This window comes from Chelonoidis abingdonii, chromosome 20 (assembly GCF_003597395.2).
Source record: "Chelonoidis abingdonii isolate Lonesome George chromosome 20, CheloAbing_2.0, whole genome shotgun sequence".
NCBI classification, from domain to species: domain Eukaryota; kingdom Metazoa; phylum Chordata; order Testudines; family Testudinidae; genus Chelonoidis; species Chelonoidis abingdonii.
Genome location: NC_133788.1, coordinates 11096690 through 11111044, shown reverse-complemented (window position 1 = coordinate 11111044; position 14355 = coordinate 11096690). Strand labels below are relative to the sequence as shown.

The window sequence follows — 14355 nt, the reverse complement described above, 5'->3', positions numbered from 1 at the left end:
GGTGGTGGAATCTCCTTCCTTAGAGGTTTTTAAGGCCAGGCTTGACAAAGCCCTGCCTGGGATGATTTAGTTGGGGATTGGTCCTGCTTTGAGCAGGGGTTGGACTAGATGATCTCCTGAGGTCCCTTCCAACCCTAATATTCTATTATTCTATGATTCTACGTGAAGGCTATGAAGTGAGGCCAATTGGTGAAAGAAAATATTTTCACTGGGAAAAAAAAATAGTGTTTTCTTTGACTAGCTGAGAACTATTGAACAAGAGGCCCAGAGAAGTGACGTGTACAGCAGCTGCTGCTTCTCAGGATCCTAGATCAGTTTTTGATGCTAAAAATTTTAAAGCAGGCAAAATGTATAAAGTCATAAGTACTGTGTTGGTGTCCTTGATGAAAAGATTTGGTGGTCTCAGTTCAGTTACTTCACAAAAATAACCCCCAAAACCCAGTAGCACTGTTAGCACGAGTCTGAGTAGAGAGGCCAGAGACTGAATGATCCATGTATGCAGAGCTATTCTTTTATCTCTAATGGTAATCTCTCCAGAAATACAAAGAGGCAGTGAGGGGCTAAATTTTCAGAAATAAGATTAAGGTACTTATGTGCTCTCAAGTAACTTTCTGGGTGAGCAATGACAACCTTTGCATGAGCAACAGCAATGACAAAATTGTCCTCCTGTAGCACTTCTCATTTGAAGATTTCAAAGCACTCTGGAAATTTTAATTAAGCCTCTAACAGTTCCTGGAAAGTAGGTAACTATTACTTTTCCTTGTTTTACCAATGAGGACACTGGGGAAGACAGAGGTTTAGTGACTTGCCACAGTCACATATGGATTTATTGGCAGCGCTGGGATTAGAACTGAAGTCTCCTGAATCCCAGTCTCTGTGCTATAAGGACATCTCCTGCTACTTTCCAGTGACCCATTTTGTCCATAAAAACGTGTAAGCTGTGTGAGTACATTTTGCAAGCACAATGTAGGTACCTGTTTCAAAACTTAGCTCAATTCAGACAGGCATATACATGGATCAGAAGAGTTAGGTGCACGGGGCAAAACTGGGCCAATACAGTTTGTAGAGCCTCCAACATTCCTATATAGAGGCAGCATGGAGCATTCAGGGACCAAACACTTATTTCTCCCACAGATGGCTATGATAATAAGGATCTTTTAATTTAAACTATGTCTATTTATGCACCATTGAGTGAAAAAGACAGTGGATTAAAGTGCACATAAAAGGAAATCATAGCCCTCAGCACTCACTCTCAAACATTCCCTTTTAAGTCCCTTTGATGAAGGGCTGCTATATTTTGTCACTAAGTGCAATCGACTCTATTATCACTTCTTTGTTTTGAACACCCACCTCAGAAGTCATTAAATACTTGGCTTCTTAATGAGAATAGATTATTCTTAGCCAATAAATCATTTAAATACCATCTGCTAAAATAAAAAAGAAATTCAAAGAGCCAATTCCCCCCCCCCCACCAGTATATTTTCCCTCAGTTTATGATTTAAAACTAGAAGACATTAGTATAATCAATCAAATATAGCTTTTCTCCTAGGGGAAGTGTGAACAGACCACAGAAGAGGCTCAGTTTGGCTTTGACTTACACATCCACTTTACGGACTACTTAGAAGCAATTCTTTCAGCATGACACAAATTGAGTACATTTCTCTTGATCTGATTTGTTTTGTTTGTTTAATTATTATTGAGAATATTTATTATTTATCTTCCATTTATTTGGTAACTTTTATCCCAAAGGCTTTACAAATTATGGGCCAAGTTCTGCTTGCCTTATTTCTCCAAGTAACTTTGACTTCGGTGGGGCTACTTGTGTGACTGAGGCCTGGTCTACACTTAAAAGTTTTATTGGTATAATTAGGGAAGTAATAATTACACCAGTAAAAGCTCTAATCTGGGCAGTTACACTAGTGTAAAAGTGACTTATACTGGTATAGTTATTTCCCTTCCCAAATGGGAATAAACTATATAGGTAGAAGCACTTTTATACCAATATAACTGTGTTCAAGCTAGAAGGGTTGGACTGCTTTACCTATACCAGGTACAACTTTTATGTGCAGACAAGCCCTATTGTATTGGGCCCAGTATTACTTGTATTGGGCCCAGTTTTAAAGCCTTCAAGACAGGTTTCTGCTGACATCAATGGGAGCTTTGCTTCAGTAACGACTTCCAGACTTGGACCTACCAATTCAGCAAAGCAGTTATACACAAGCTTAAGTCCCACTGAATTCAATGGCACTTAAGCATGTGTCTGAAATTGACCATATGATTAAGTGCTTTGCTGAATAGGGATGAATTTAAGCACATGCTTCCCTGGTTTGCTGAACTGGAGTCTGAGAGAGGAATCACTTCACTCACTGTAGAAATGCAGTCACCTCTGAGATGAACATGCCAGCTATTTAACACCTTAGAACAAATTCACCCCCACCCCCCAATCTCCGCCTAGGAATGTTTTGTCAAAAGAGGCATGCAGGAGATGCCTTTCTTGAGACTGATTTAAGAAGACTGCATTGTCCATTATCTCTGCAGCTTGTTAGTTTATGTCAGAATGGCTACATCTTCACTACCCGCTGTATCGGCGGGTAGCAATTGATTGCTCGGGGATTGATATATCGCGTCTAGATGAGACGCAATATATCGATCCCCGAACATGCTTATATCGATTCCGGAACTCCACCAACCCGAACGGAATTGCAGAATCGACAGGGGGAGCCATGGACATCGACTCCGCGCCATGAGGACGGTAAGTAATTCGATCTTAGATACTTCGACTTCAGCTACGTTATTCACGTAGTTGAAGTTGCGTATCTAAGATCGATTTTCCCCCGTAGTGTAGACCAGCCCAATCTCTGTCATTCCTACACCTGTGCTGACATACAAACAATGTGTGAGACCCTGAACCAAAGACCACTGATAGTCTTTCCATTGACTCCAGTGGATATTGGATCAGGCCCTTGGCTTCCAAGTAGACCCACTTGCAGCTGTCATTCCTAATCGCAACAGCAGCCTGAGAAAAGAGGAGAATCTTTGAAACAAAATATAGCATTGACACTCCTGAAACGGATATATTGTTTTTCATCCCATAGGTCAATTACTAACATCCCCCTCTATTACTTAAAAGGAACATCTACAACTAGTCACAGGCCCAATATTTCAGTGATGAAGGGCGTTTAGCTCTTCAGGCAATTAGACAAATCTGTTAATCTTATTAAACAGACAACATTACAAATGATCAGATGCTCCTTTTCCTGACACCTTGCACTAAATTCCGCAAGATTAAAATGACCAGGCACAGAATTCTTTATAAAATGTATGACAGACAATCGAAGCTGTGATAGTCTTCAACCATCCAAACCTCACACAGAGTTTCCTGTGCCTCAGGGAATCTCTGCAAAGTTTGGCAGCTTAAAGTATCCCTTTGAAGAGTAAAGTCACCTTGTATAAGTAATGTGTGTGTGTTTGGAGGTGGGGGGGTATTGTTGCTCAGTTCTCTAGTCAAAATAAGTCGTTAGCTATTTTCTCTCATTTAAAAATCAATTTAAAATTAAAATCAAGAAAATCAAATAGGTTGTGTTTTTCACGTAGCTTGTATTGTCATTGCAAAGCTGATCACTGAAAGATAAACCCAACATAACGGGAGGTGAAAGTTTCCTGTAAAATAAAATACTTTGAAGGTGGTAAAAAAATTAATAACTGTGGTTTAACCTTGGGGTGGGCAAAAAAGTAAGATCCTAACCCAAATCTGCCCATCCTGTAAGCTGAACCCAGATCAAACCTGTTTTGAGTTTAAAAAAAAAAAAAAGAAATCAGTTCACTTCTTCCTACCCCCCGCCCCCATTATTTTTTATTTTCATATGCCTCTCTTCTGCTTCGTTCCAGCCAGGGTAAAGTTCTAAAATACATTAAAAAAGAATGACCTAGCCGTACGACTGGCCCATTTGGAAACCAGAATCACTGGAAATCACATGAAATAAGGCTCTCATATGATTTATTCATTAAAAAATTTAAATGTGTAGGTGCTTCTTACCAAAGGCTTCTCCAGCAACAGTAAATCACAGTGAAATCATGCATAAGCCTGCAAGCAAGTGCTCTTCCCAGCCTGGTTTGAGGCTGTGATCCTACATACTCTGTAGTCAATCGGAATTTTGCCTTTGATTTCAATTGGTGCAGGATCAAACAATAAAACAATGTCTGTGCAACACGTATGGTATAGTTACTGCCTCACTTCCTATAATCCAGTATAAGCCTTCCATCTTAATTAAACAAACAGTTTTTTGCCCCATGATGCCTCTGCACTAAGATTTAAAACCTGCCTCAGTTTAAAAGAGAGAGATGGCAAGAAAGTGCACTCAGTGAAGGTCCCTTTGGTCTAAAACAGGCTTCCTCTGTTGTCTGAAATTACCCAAATTTATTGACCGTCAGGGCCAGGTGCAAGGCCAAGCCACAGTCGCAGGCTTTTGTAGAGGTGGGCGTTGGGAGGAGAGGATTTGGGGTGTGAGCAGCTTGATTTGTTGTAGCAATTTACTGCAGGAGTGCATAGAGCTTTGGATAGGTGCCCCTCCCACTCTTTGGGTACGAATCTATATAAATAGCTCCAATGATAGCTCCATAGTTGTTATGAAGCTGGCATTGATTCTTACATCTTACATACTACACAAACAAAAACCTACACAAAGTGTTCTTCAGAAAGACCAGGATGGGTTTTCAAAAGCATTCAATGTTGGTCTATCACTGTTTTACATTGAAATCAAGGGGAGTTTTACCATTGGCTTCAATGAGAGCATTGTCAGGCTGGTGCTGAAAGCTTTTGAAAATTCCACTGTGTTTACAAAGGAATAAAAATCTTATTGCAGTTTGCACAATCTCATTAAAAGCAGTAATCCTTCCAAAAACAAACAAAAAATAAAGTAATCCTATGTTTTGTCTAAAATCAGTTTCCAGAGATGTTCTGGGACTTTACAGAATAATCGATACCAAGGAAACAATAAATAATCACAATAATTTTACCTAATCTTATGAGGTCCTACCATTGTCATCTACGATTAATTGTCTGCATAAACTCAGAGTTACTAGACGTCTTCTGATAAATATGCCACGCTAAGCATTTAATGCTGGTTAAAATGTTCATAATAGCTAAGCAAGCTTGCCTAAATCAATCTATTACGGTTTTGATGCACTGCCATAATAGGTTAGCCTGTAAAAGCTTACGAAGCAGCATGGAAGTGAGTTCCCCTGAGCCTGAAAACTCATTTGCCATCAAAATGCATGATGATAGAGGTTATTCTGGGAAATCTATTTGATAGTAAGGCCAATCTAAAAATATGTGCTTGTCCTGTGCAAAACAAATACTTCAAACTTGAAGTGTAGCCTGCAAGGATTCTCAAGGGCTAGACTTGGAGAAGACGAAATCCATCAATGAGTGGCGATAAAGCAAGCACAACATTTACTAATAGGGTTGAATCTGCACAAGTTCAGCACAATGATCAACAGCAGCAGATGAGTGCTTTGAGAACTAGAAAAGAGCTGTGATTTGGAATCTTAGGGCCTGATCCAAAAACCTACTGGCTTTCCATTGACTTCAGTGGACTTGGGATCACATATTTAGAGCTGAACCTCACCTCACCATAAGCACACTGACCACTTTGTTGACCATCCCAGCAAAGAGGCTGAAGGAGTGAATATGACGACGAATTCTCCTTCTGCTCCTGGAGATGGCACTTTTCACAGTGGTACATTAGCTGAGCACTACCACTACCTGGTGCACAAAATGGAGAACTCCACTTTCCTGTGTTGTCAGTGTGGCCCTTTTCGCTATCATTAAATTCACTCAAAGTCAAAGTCTAAGAGGAAAACAGGGAAAAACACAAGATAAATGCTGAGAAATGTATTACAATAGAACACTATGTAAAGGTAACAAACACACCTATAATCCCCTCATTCTGGGTGAAATTCATCATGGTGCAGGGGTTCATCACAAGATCTGTATGCTACTTAAGCCCTATAACAATATATAATAAACACGAAGTCCAGCTTTTTAAATGTGGATGGTGTCTAAAGATAGACACCTAAATCCATACTTAGTCCCCAGTACTGCATCAGCATCTGCTAGCATCCACCCTTGTCTGGGTGCAAAATCCCATTGAACCTCCAAGTCAGGACTGGAGAAGCAATAGGAAGTCAATGAGCTTGGAGACCTGCACTAGCCTTATGTACTAAGAGACTGCAAGGTTTTCATAGGTACTGAGCAGCTGCAGCTTCCACTAACTTCAAGGAGGAAGGATTAGTCATGTAAAGCTTTATGGAGTATTGGTAGGCACAACTCCCTTTGACTTCAGTGGGGGCAGGATATAACCATATATACTTCTACCCCAATATAACGCTGTCCTTGGGAGCCAAAAAATCTTAACATGTTATAGGTGAAACTGCGTTATATCGAACTTGCTTTGATCTGCCAGAGCATGCAGCCCCACCCCCCCGGAGCGCTGCTTTACTTTATTATAGCTGAATTTGTGTTATATTGGGTCGCATTATATTAGGGTAGAGGTGTATATATGCTCACTGGTGCTTTACAGTGATTTTTCTCAATTGCATCAAAACTTAATTGTGTTAGAAAAGTGCATAATACCATAGAATATTGCATCGTCTTGCGGTTAGGGCACTAGACTGGTACCCAGGAGATCTGGGTTTGATTATCAGGCCCAGTCTGAGGCCTGGATTCCACTCCTGGCTTGGCCAGCTGGGTGACCTTGAACAATGACTTCACCACTCTTTGCCTCAGTCTTCCCATCTATAAAATGGGGATGGCACTTAGAGATCTACTGATGAAACACTATATTACAGGTAGGTATTATTATTAATTATTATTATTGCCAGCTCTGCCAATGGCTATGTATGTCCCTGGGCAAGTCACTTAATTTCCCTGGTCAGAATTTTCTAGATTAACTAGCAGTTTAACTGGAGCCACCTTAATGGGGCTTGATTTAAGTGCTGGGCACCCATGCTCTGAAACTGTGGCCTCGCAAGGTGTCTTATGGTGGGCAACAAAAAATTGAGGCATCCAGAGTCACTGGTCTCATGAAAATCTTGGCCTCTTTGCCATTTGTTTAGCATTTGTTTGCCATTTGTTTAGCATTTGTTTGCCATTTGTTTTCCTCCCTTGCAGGTACATTGTGAAGATGAAGCCATTAATGTTTGTAAGGCACTCAGATATTGTGGTGCTGGATAATCAGATGAGTTAATTTGGAAAGAACCTTGGCCATTTTTTTTCTTCTCATGAAAGAAATCTATCCTGCATTCCTAGTTATTGGCAATCAATAACTCTCAACATTGATTTCCATTGTTAGCCTTTTTTACAATGAACTATTAAAAAAATTACATTTAAAAGAATAATAGTTTGCCTCCCATCACAAAGAAATGAAATACCACAAAATGATATAGCATTATCCAGTTTAATCAACTAGCTGTTTCAGATCTGTCATAATATACACCAGGCTGTTTAAACAGGACCCTTTGCTTGTCATCTCTGAGACAGCCCTAGAAATGTGCTTTCATAGCTCAAGGACATTAAGTGGGTGTTTTGCTAAGTAAGTAAAGGTATTCAGCAGCAGTGCGTCTGCATGTCAGATTGAATTGATCTGTCCAGTCAAGTGTATAAAGTACACTGAAAATGTCAGGAAATCCCATTACAACCATTCGGGAACAGCGTTGTCAATGGACCCACAGACCATACAGCAGAGTTCCAAAACATTCCCTTCTGCATAGGGGCTAGCATATTCTACCACTACTACCAGAGAAAAAATGACAACTCCAACTCTCAAGTCAGACAAGCATCCCTATTTGAGAAGAGAACTTAACTTTAAGCATCTGCTGAAATGCCCTTGAATAAGGAAGGATTTAAGCCTATGTTTTATTGCTTTTCTGAACTGGAGCCCCAGAGTCTGAGATGTCCTGCAAATCTATAAATCCTAACAAACCATGAGGCTGTCTTGCATAGAGTATGATGAGCGTGTCTGGCCATAAATCTTCCAAATATTGGTAACTGCTATAACGGTTCTGTTTCACTGAGTTTGACTTCAGTGAACTGAAAGAATGAGAGGAGAAACTTGTACCTTTTGAAATAGCATCCCAATTGTGGGAGGCTGAGAGTCCCACCACTGCACTGTAAAAGGCTTGGAAATCAAACTCTGCCAGCTGTGAAATTAATAATTCTTTGAGCATTGTGAGAAGATAAATTTCAGCTTTGGAATGTGCTGTTTTCAGACAAAACGATCAATCAGTGATTTCCCAGCATTTCCAAGTGACCTTTTGGTGCATCCTCCACAATACAGGAGGTGTTAGTTATTTTCTTTTTCTTTAAAGTATTACATTTCTTTGAACTCCCAGTAAATGCTGATCAATAACCATTAATGACAAAATACTGGATACACACAGACACAATATTTTGTGTATACACACACACAAACTAAAAAAAAATACTCCATCAAGAAATGCAAATCAAGATTGCCCAACGGTGATGATTCAATCATAAGATAATTGTTTCAAGTATCACTTACTGACATCTCATGGTGGGAGTTTCTAATTTAGATGTGATCCATTACATTGTAATCATGATTTTATCTTTTTGGCAGAATTGGTCAATAGCTGCTCAGTTAGCTTGGCAAGGAAGGTCTATTCATAAATCATCTGCATGCATAAAAGAGCGCTGAGAGTCAGGATATCTTTATAAAGCAGATTCTTTCACATTATAGGAAGAAACGTGAAAGAGGAGATGTTTTATGGAATCCAAAAATTACACCTTGTCCCACCTAGTCATTTAAAAAGCCTATTTCTCATAGCCTCATAGACTTTAAGATCAGAAGGGATCATTATGATCATCTAGTCTGACCTCCTGCACAATGCAGGCCACAGAATCCCAACCATGCACTTCTGTCACAAACTCCTAACCTATGTCTGAGTTATTGAAGTCCTCAAATTGTGGTTTGAAGACCTCAAGCTGCAGAGAATCTTCCAGCAAGTGACCCGTGCCCCAGGGTCACAGGGTACTCAAGAGAAAGATGGCTACTTAGTCCCAGACTTCTTGACTCCTCACACATTAATTCATCTCTAATAATTACTTTCCTCGCAAATGGGCAATAAGTTTCTGTCAAACAATTAAATTAAACATCAAACAACTGAATAAGGATTTAAATGAAAAAATGAGAGGCAACAAAATATCTAAGCCTGAATCCCTTACACCCCAGGTGGGCAAACTTTTTGGCCTGAGGGCCACATCGGGGTTCTGAAACCGTATGGAGGGTCGGGTAGGGAAGGCTGTGCCTCCCCAAAACAGCCTGGCCCCTGCCCCCTCCCACTTCCCGCCCCCTGACTGCCCCCCTCAGAACCCCTGGCTCATCCAACACCCCCTGCTCCTTGTCCCCTGACCGCCCCCTCCCAGGATGCCCCACCCCTAACCACACCCCAGGACAACCCCCCTATACAACCCCCCTTGCTCCCTGTCCCCTGACTGCCGTGACCCCTGACAGCCTCCTCCTCCCTGGAACTCCCATTCCTATCCAACCCCCCCATTCCCTGTCCCCTGACCACCACCCCCAGAACCTCTGCCCCATCCATCCACCCCCTGCCCCTTATCCAACACACCCCCGCTCCCTGCCCCCTTACCATGCAACTTGGAGCACCAGGACTAGCAGCTGCGCAGCCCAGCCAGAGCCAGCCCCACCGCCCGGCAGGAGCTCGCAGCCCCGCCGCCCAGAGAGCATTGGCGGCACGGTGAGCTGAGGCTGCGGGGAGGGAAGACAGAAGGGGACAGGTCGGGTGGGAGCTAAAAGTCCAGGCAGGATGGTCCCATGGCCTGGATGTGGCCTGCAGGCCATAGTTTGCCCACCTCTGATCTACACAGATGAAGCAGGAGACCACAAGGTCACAGTAAACCTAGCCCAAGCTGCCTCAGCGCTGAAAGAATTCCTCACAGACGAATAGGATTCAATCTCAAAAGGTGTAGGTGATGTAAAATCCTGAATGGCTTGCTTGGAAGATGAGCTACAAAAGACTGCCACTGAAACCAGTGAAATTCAAGAAGAAACTGCCCTCTTAAACCTTAGACTAGACAAACATTTCAAGAGCCGATACCGGGCTGGCCCTAGACTAAATGGTGCTGCCCCGCTTCATTTGTAAAACTTTTGAATACCTTATTTTGTATTGCATTTGTAGCCCATTCCATGACTTTGATCCACGATTTGCCTGCATGGTTTATCCCTATCATATAAGACTGACTGGTGATGCCTCACCCCTTATATACCCGCGAGGGCAGGGCTGACAACATTCTAGGAGGTTTGAGGAAAATGTAGTTCTCAGAAAGCCTGGCAGGTTCCACAAGATTCTACTAAGGCCCAGAACATTCTAGGAGGTTAGTGAAAAATGAGCCTGCATATGGAATACCTGAATCATTTTACTTCAAACATCCGATTTTCCCTTTTGTCACTAACAACAAAAACAGCACCCCACGCCCGGTGCCTCCCCCCAGCCCAGCACTCCAGGAGGTTGCCTGGGTCTCTTGCCCCTAAATCCAGCCCTATTCGCTTGGTTTAAAGCAGGAACCTGGATCCATCTTGAGGCTGGCCATATTTTAGATGAGCTGTATGCCATCATCTTACTTTGCCTGGATAATAATCTCTTGTGAATTATCCAGGGGAGAAAATTGTCTCCGAACACATTGTCTCCAGCCTCTGCTGCTGAATATTCTGTAGGTCCAGAATAAAGATTGTGTAGAACCAGATACCCATCTCTTTTAACACGTACGTCTTGATCAGGCTCTTCAAGGACTGTTAAAAACCAAGCATGTCAAAAATGTAAAACTGAAACAAAAACAAAAACAATTCTTACCCCATTACTTCACTCTCCTTCCTTTATCCTAAAAGGTCAACTGTATGAAATAGGCAAGATGTTTTTAACCTTGTTTTGCATATTATAGTTTAAAATTTGCCCATGTTTCCTTGCATAATTACAGAGTAAAACACAGCTATTCCTTTCAAGTAAACATTGCCACAGAATGTACAGTTCAGAGCACTACACAGCATATAATAATAAAAATAATAATTGAAGTAGCTTATTTCTGTTTGTATATAGTTACCATTACAAAGGAAAGAGGCAGTATTTTACACATTTATCTTCCTTATAACGCTTCTCCTGTTGCGTATTAATAATGTTGTTTTAGCAAGTTCTTAAATTATTTAACATTACTCAGAGGCTATTGTCTCTGTTTTGGCATTTCTTTTTCATATAGCTATTGGAAAGCATTTGCCCTGCAATCCATATTTTTCTACGACTCTTACTTTCTAATCTTTGACTCTTACTTTCAAGTGATTCAATTCTTCTCAGCTAGAGGAGTCAGTGTCCATGTTACTGGACTCTCTAATGAAGTGAAGACAAATGACACAGCTAGTGTGGGTCAGTAGTGTATCTCCATCCATCTTCACAGATCTCTGCTTTTCTGTTTAGTCCTCCTAAGTTTTTCGCACAATTGCAAAGGTGGCAGTCAGGAACATGGAAATTGTCACAGTGGATGAGCCCTGAGGTGCACCCAGGCCAGCATCCTGTCTCCAAAAGCTGCCAGAACTAGATGCTCCAGCAGCAGACGTAAGAACCTTGCAGTAGGCAGATATGGGGTCATCTGCCCTCCACATTAGGGCTTATCCTGATCTCTGATAATTGAGATGGTCTTAAATCCTGAAGAATGGGGTTTAATATCACTTCCACAATTTTTTGATCATTTATAAATTTTAAGGCCAGAAGGGACCATGATGACAATTTAGTCTGACCTCCTGCATAATAAAAGCTAAAGAACCTGACCCAATAATTTCTGCATCAAGCTCCTAGCTTCTGTGAAGAAAATTAAACTGCTCTCAGAGAGATTAGATGGCATATGAACCGGTGATCACTTGCACACAAAGCACAATGCCTTCCACTGCTCCACAGAGCCACTGCAGCCACAGAATTAATTATGACCTCTGGATATTCTCAATATCCATACAAACATCCAAACCTTTTTTGAATCTTGTTACATTCTTGGCCTCAACGATTTCCTACAGAAGTGAGTTCTGTAGTTGGGAAACCCCCTCACAACAGATCCCCCACTCGGGGCTCCTGCTCCTTAACAGAAGAGGTAATTACTGGATGATATCTGTGCTAGTCATTTGTTTTCTTGGGGAATTTTTTTTTAAATGACAACCTCTTAATCATCAGAGAAGTATCTGTGCATCCATCCAGATGCTCCCTATAGTACATGGGAATGCTACACCATATCCATAAACAGCATCAAGGGCAGGAAAATGCAGGTTTGGATCCAAAGAGGCCTGTTCTGGTCTCACATTATTTTAGAAGAAGCGCAAGAGTTACTTAGCAGGGACCCTGTGGATCAGCAGCCATAGGGCAAGACAGAACAGGTGAACGACTGAAGTCTGACTCATGCAGAAGGCAGCAGCTAGAGAGGTGATGGGTGAGGGAGGGAGAGGTAACAGATCAGCCTGACTCCTTATCTTTCCTCCGAAACCCTCTCCCCTCCTCCGTCACTGACACAACAAGCACAATTCTCCCCATCTCTCAGACCCATACATTGGGGGCTATCTTTGATTCCGCTTTCTCCCTCACACACATATTCAGACTGTGTCTGACTTGCATCTAAAATCGGGGCTTATTTCTCTGCCTACACCTCATCTATGGCCCTTATCACTCACATCTCAACTGCTGCAATCTCTCCATTTTGCCACCCCTCCCACACACACTCCAATGCAATCACAATGCAGCTATTTGCCTACAGTTTCCTTGCCTATTGCTCTGACCACAACATCTCCATTTTTCATATCTATCCACTAACTCATCCTCTCTTCACAGCCCTCCCCTTCCTCAATCAGCTGCTCTTCTAAGGTTGCCAGGTCTCTGGTTTTCGACCGGAACACCCAGTCAAAAAGGGACCCTGGCGGCTCTGGTCAGTACCGCTGACTGGGCTCTTAAAAGTCCAGTCGGTGGGGCAGCAGGGCTAAGGCAGGCTCCCTGACTGCAGTGGCTCCACGCGGCTCCCAGAAGCAGCGGCATATCCCCTCTCCAGCTTCCAGGCATAATGGCAGGCAAGGGGCAATAGCAAGAACAGTTCTCCATTCCCACCCACTGCATTTGTTTTTGGTCTTTTAAGGTACTTTGGGGAAGACTTTCAAAGGTACGTATGGGAGTTCGGCGCTCAGGTCCCACTGTAAGTCCATGGGAGCTAAGCATCTAATTCACATTTGTAGTCTTCTCTATTGCTACGGCTTCCACATCCAACATTTTGGTCACTGAAAAGTTACTGTGCAACAGGAAATTGTAGGGGTGACTACACTGTTACCAGGTCCTTAGGACCACGGATTCCAAGAGTTGAAGGCCAGAAGGCAATTTGATATCATCTAATCTGACCCCCCAGGTATCACAAGTCATTAAATTTCACCCAGTTACCCCTTTATTGCACCCAATAACTTATGTCTGGCTAAAACATAACTTCCAGACAGGGCTCTAAGTCTTGATTTGAAGACATCAAGAAATAGACAATCCATCATTTCTCCTGGTAGTTTGTTCCAATGGCTAATCACCCTCATTGTTTAAAAAAAAAAAATCCTGCCTTATTTCTCATTTAGATTTCTCTGGCTTCAGCTTCCAGCCATTAGCTCTATCTCCATTAGAGCAGTTTTGCCTGAGAGATTTTTCCAGGATACACCTTTCTAGTGAGATGGTATCCCGATCATTCTGTTGTCAGCAGGGATTTCAAACCATATTTAAAGAAAATAGATTATAGGCCTAGATATTGTGTTCTTGGAGTTGAGATAAAATGTAGGTGTTTTCCCATGCCTACATTTGTAACAGCAGGCAAAATATGCCTGGTGGTAACACCCCCATAGCACCCAAGTCCATAGCAGCACATTATAAAAGAGCAATATACTGTAGCAGGTAAATACAGTCCTGTAGCTGCTTAGATGTTGTCCGACAAATTAAATTATATGAGAAAAATAACTTGATTCCCCATTAATTAAAAAACTTAATAATAAATATAATAACCTCAATTGCTTTCTTGTAAAGTGACATTTTAAAATCTACAATTAAAACCTGTGCTTGTATAGTGCAATGGGGTTCTGGTTCCTTACTGGTGCCCTAAGTATGGATGCAATGTGAAATAATAATATGTTCCTCCCCTTGGAAAAGTGAAATCCGTCACCACGGTAACATATGAACACACACTCTACTCAGTCTATTACATCAGTGCCACAATTTCTGGGCCATCTTCCTTATTCCTCAAGTCATTCCAAATCACTGGCTCTTTGATTATTG

At 41.8% G+C, this 14355-nt stretch overlaps 1 protein-coding gene across 1 annotated transcript in view; it reads right to left on the bottom strand.

Annotated features, from left to right (window-relative positions):
- Positions 1-14355, bottom strand: part of GALNT17 (polypeptide N-acetylgalactosaminyltransferase 17) — a 286464-nt gene that overhangs the window by 152168 nt on the left and 119941 nt on the right. The window lies entirely within an intron of this gene.